The sequence below is a fragment of the Apis dorsata genome, unplaced genomic scaffold (assembly GCF_000469605.1).
Source record: "Apis dorsata unplaced genomic scaffold, Apis dorsata 1.3 scaffold_345, whole genome shotgun sequence".
Classification (NCBI taxonomy): domain Eukaryota; kingdom Metazoa; phylum Arthropoda; class Insecta; order Hymenoptera; family Apidae; genus Apis; species Apis dorsata.
This window is the reverse complement of record NW_006263612.1, coordinates 28,779-34,276: the sequence shown is the minus strand read 5'-3', so window position 1 is coordinate 34,276 and position 5,498 is coordinate 28,779. Positions and strand designations below refer to the sequence as shown.

Genomic DNA, 5,498 nt, shown 5'->3' with positions numbered 1-5,498 from the left:
GTCATTTTTTAGCGAATAAAAAACTTGTAAGGTGTTTTAAAACAAGAATGAAACTTTGAACTCTTTGATCTTTAATCCGTGAAATTTATCACGAACGGCTCAAGAGAAACTAGAAAAAAACAATACTTGTTACAAGAGAGATTAATTGTAAATAATCTTTGCAATCTCTGGGATCAATACTTACTATCAATTATGTAGAAGTTGAAGATTTAAACTTTCTTGATTTCAATAGTCGAAGCTATTAGATTAATTGAATAATCAATGTTCATAATCCTGTAATTGTAAGATTGATAATAAACTAATTGAAATTGAAATATCTTCGAAAAGACTTTGAAATATATCTAATCGTGAGTCAAGGAAAGTGAAATCTAGTATTTAATGATCTCTGATGAGTTTCATGATATCAAAGTTATAAAAATGTATATTTTTTTTTATCTTTGGATTGTTCTTTGATGAATTTTACGACCTTGTCTTTAAGACTTCAAGATGCTTTAATTTTTGTTGACCCGTGACTGATTTCTTAATCTCGAGGCCGTCTCGAGAATATAGTTTCACATCCTATGATTTTGATAGTATAAATACATTCATAAAACATGTATTTGTTTTGTCAATGTATTTAATTTATACTTTTCTTTTTTTATATTCTACATATTGATACACGTCTCTTCACTACACTAGGTATAACTTGACTGTACATATGTTTTAAAAATTCAAATTCGAACAGACTAATGAAATTAACCATATCCCACGCATAAGAATATAAATTATGCACGTCAACCAGTTATCGCAGACATTATTTCAATCGAAATACTACCTACGTGCAAGCATCAATATTTTGCTTTATCTCTTCTTGTACGAACAACATCCTTCAACATCCTTCTAATGTTTCACTTACATCCATATCTTTCATTTATTCCACGTGCCCGAATTAATTTTCTTCGATAGATTCCCTTGAAAACTATACGTTTTGCAACAAGTCTCTCGAGGCTCTCCGCTATCTCTCATGAAGATACGAAAAAACATACGGCCGCTAATCTTTGATCAATTCTAAAACCCTTACGGCATGTTCTCGACTTCATTATACTTTCAACACATTTATAACGCCCTCCAATGTTTCACGATATATCCGCTTCATTAATATACTCGTAATCGTCCAACGAGTTATGTTTTCCAGCCTCGCATCCTGATACCGGTGCATTCCTGACGTTCCAATCATTCCGAGACAACCGGTCTTGCGAACATTTCGTGAATTGAAGAAGGAAGATGAAGAAAATAAAATTTTACAATCTAATGCAGTTTGGAGTTTCCTCAATTTTTACCATTTGCGATTCTTGCTTTTAGCAAGCTTCATTTTATTTTTTAAAAACGAAATCTGAAAAGAATTAAAAAAAGTATTAACTTAAATCCAATAATAGTGGAAACTAATTTTCTTTTATTTTATTTCAAGATTATCGAATATGGCATTTTTTTAATCTCAATGAGAATAGAATGCAGAATTAAAGTGGAAAACGAATAGAAAGAAAAAGAACAGTTACCAATGTGAATCGATTTGGACTATATAGGATAAAGGGGATACTTATCTCGATTCGAAGAGAACGAATCGGAGCTTGAGCGTATCGAAGTCGTTAAAGGTTCTAGGGGAAAAGGTTAATTATCTGAGCTATGGCGAAGAATTCCGGAAGATGTTTGGCAATTGTGTCTGTCATGGAAGCGAAAGTCTTACTCCTATTAGCTTGTTCGAATCGGGTCAAGTCGCGATACGATCGTTCCATGGCTTCTAACCAGTTTTTCATGAATATTGAACAATATTCACCTATGCTGAAATAATAATAACCATTATATTGCTATCTCGATGTAATTTAAAAAATAAATTAAAAAAAATTCAATTACCTTAAAAAAAAAAAAATAAAAAAAAAAAAGAGTCATTTTTAAAAACTTTCAATACTCAACATGAAATACAATGTTCTCGCATAGAATAACGAATTTACACCGTTTTGCGCTATTTCTCTATCGATTTCACCGACCTCCCACGTCCACCAATTTCTCGTTGTCTATAGTTGCCTCGACATTGACATTTCAAGAGTAGAATTTGGGTTGGACAGTGTAGGCCGGCGTACGAAAGAGCCCCGCCATCAGGTTCACCGATCTGTAACCGCGGGGTCAATAAACCGCATTCTTGCGAATGGACACGCGGCGGCGGATCGGGGAATCTGCTTAAGTTTGTTAAAAATTCACGCACGGGGGTCAAACGTGTACAGCATATATCGCTAGTAAGAGTACATTTTCCGGTACGAAATATTCAACCACCGTATTTTGTGCGATCCGCAACGAAGCTATTCAAACTGCACGTGTTCCATCACATGTCAAGTGTCATCCATGAGGATTTTCGTCGAATGGATATTTTTGCTGAAAAAAAATTTGTAAAAAAAAAAACAAATAATATTAATGAATTTGATATATGTGTTACTTTGAAATTATTTTAAAATAAAATATAATAGAGAGAAAATTATTGTGGGAATTTTATGATAAATATTTTACACATGATAAAGAAATCAAATTTTGTCTACTTCCTTTTTCATCAATTATTTTTTGATATTTTAATGAATAATAATATAACTGATTGAAAATTCGAAGTACGAAATCATTAACAAATTGAAGATATATCAAAATTCATTGAAAGACTTTCTATTTTTTAATAAAATCTTTCTTAAGTATTTCTCTGTTTTAAAAAATGTCTTGCCACTTTCTTGAAGTTAATTGAAGTTTTTGTAGTTTCAGAAAATTTACAAGCTATTTTATTAAACTTTTTCTTATTCATTTGATAATTTTAAATAACTTCATTAACATTTTTCTATTTAAAAGTTTTAATTTCAAATAGACAATTATTTTTTGTTCATTTGTATTACTATCTAAATATATTTTTAGTATTTTCAATATCTATCTCAATAGATTTCCTTTACTTTAATAGGTAACAATTGAACTCATTGTTCACTACCTCAAGAAGCATACTTCCAATCACTGTGCAATTAGATTAAAGATTACGTATTACGTAAATTAACTTCACAATTTTTTTCTTCTTTCACTTTACTTCTCAATTACTAGAAGTTTCTTAATTTCCTCGATTTCTTCGTAAGAAAAGAATTTCGTAAATCGAAAATCTCCTACACTGACGATACTATCATAAATTCCATCTCAGGGCCCTTCGTTAAATTACGTCATCGAGACTAATTCCGAACCAGGATCTTTTTCTCTCTTTCTTGAGAATACAATGGTCAGAGATGTCGCATAAATCAAGTCCAGAAACGAGTCATAAAATTTGTTGGCAACTACCAAAAATTCCCATTATATTCGTCAGCAATCAAAAATCTTCGCTACTGATTACAAGCCACGCATTCCATGATATTTGTTCTATGAAATTTTTCTCCAATTTTCTAGAGTTAAAATTTTAAAGATTAAAAACTTTTTATCTATTTCATACACATATTTTATTTATTTCTTAAATCAAATATTTGTACTTATCTTTTTAAGTTGAATATTCAAGAATAAAACATATTTCAATTATTTTCTTATTTCTATATTTTATAAATTAATAGAATTACCTGTTTTATAAATATTTTTCACATATTATTCATCAAATATTATTCATGATTAAAAATTTCTTCCATTGATTGAAGTCACGCATTCCAAGATTCCTCCTCAGGTTTTACGCCCGCAAGATCCGCTTTCTCGCGTCCTCGTCAATCCGCGAAGCGACCGAGATCACGAAGGAGGAATATGTGTGACAATACGATAAAATTCCCGCAACACCCAACGCTCGAAAAACGGTCTTCATAAATAAAATCTCATCCGGGTCGCAGAGAATTTCAAGACGTGCGGCGAATCTCAAGAGATTATGTATTTTGGCGTTGAATCAGAATACGATTTTTTTAAAATATATATTTTTTTAACTTTTCTTTAATTTGTTTTTTTAAGAAAAAAACAATATAAGAAATTATAATTTTATTGTAATTTCATTTTTTTGCAAATAAATTATATATATTTTTCATAAATTATATAAGAATTATTATTTTGCCAATTTTCATTACTTATATCTTCGCATTCGAAATCACATTTACATTTTAAATCTTTAACTCTTCTATCTCTAATTTTGCCTTTAAACTGAGTATATATAATCCAGGATATGATTTGTAGGTATTTATATTGTCTTTAATTCAATTCAAAATTTCTCACTAAAAATTATATAAAAGTTAGTTTGATTTTTATAATTATTTAAATTATATATCAAATGTTAATTCCATGTGTAGACTTACTTTCATTTTTTATTTTTTAATTTGAATTTATATAAATTATTAATAATTTTTGTTTAACCTGATAATCTATTGATCATGTTCATATCTCTGGAAGTTGGAATTTGAACGAAAGTCCGGATTTAACAGATTTCCATCTCGAAACGCACAAATGAATTGTCTTCTACATGTATCATGAGATCTGAAATCATGATAATATTCGTAGTTTGAAATTTGCTTAAATGAAACCGAGGATATCATAGAACGACGGAATGATGTAGTTTATGCAGAAAGTTGAATAAACGGATTTTAGTTTGTAATAATATAATAAATGAGAAAATTGCGTTAATGTGTATTTCAACTTTAAAATAAATCTAATTTCTCTGATCTTAAATAGTATAAAGAAAATATTAAAAAGATTTACCTTTATGATGTTTGAAACCATATTGCCTTTTTATCTTATATTTTACATTGTCAATGATTCATTCAATGTAAATCTTCAATACATTATCCTATATAATATTATATTTATGTGCACGATATTATTTTCTATCTTTATAATGGAATTTTTAAAAACAGAAGAATCCCAATAGTTGATGACATGGACACAAAGCACGTGTTCTTCGGACATTCTTCAATATTTGTTTCGTAACATAACGATAAGTCACGTATTGTATAAAAATATTTCGTGCATATCGATGTTCGAACAATGTGATAATTTAATTCTTAGTTTTTATTAAATATTGCTACAAAAATTTTTATTTTAAAATTATAAATTATATTCTTTTAAATTAAAATTGCAAAATTTATGTAAATAGGAATAAACATTGGTATGGTATTCTTTCTCAAATATTTTCTTATATAAGATTTTTTTCATTGCATAAAATTTTGTTCAAATTCAAGATTTCATAACAGGAGAATTTAATTGAAAAAGAAGTGGCATATGAAATTTTATTAATATTTTGTTTTTAGTTTTACGAGATTTCGAATTTTGTGGCATCGACAAAAATTATTAAATAAATTTTTATATATTTTCATATTTTTTACCTTTTTTTTTTCCTCTTTTTCTAAAAAATATCCTCTTCTTATTTTTCCCAATACTTTTCTAACTTTCTTGTTTCGCAACATTTATAAATATGCGGATTTTTTCAATGTTTTTCAAATATTTCATATTCACTATTTTTGAATATTATAATTGTGGTTATGTTTCTT

General features: G+C 28.4%; 1 long non-coding RNA gene across 2 annotated transcripts; it reads right to left on the bottom strand.

Annotated features, from left to right (window-relative positions):
• Positions 1-648: 648 nt before the first annotated feature.
• On the bottom strand, positions 649-3,965 carry LOC102674792. Of its 2 annotated transcripts, XR_004150849.1 has the most exons (3): positions 3,600-3,965; positions 1,891-2,406; positions 649-1,818 (listed from the first exon to the last, which is right to left on the bottom strand). It is a non-coding gene; the product is annotated as an uncharacterized LOC102674792 (long non-coding RNA). The 2 variants fall into 2 exon arrangements; XR_004150848.1 differs by having other exon boundaries at positions 649-2,406.
• Positions 3,966-5,498: the final 1,533 nt, after the last annotated feature.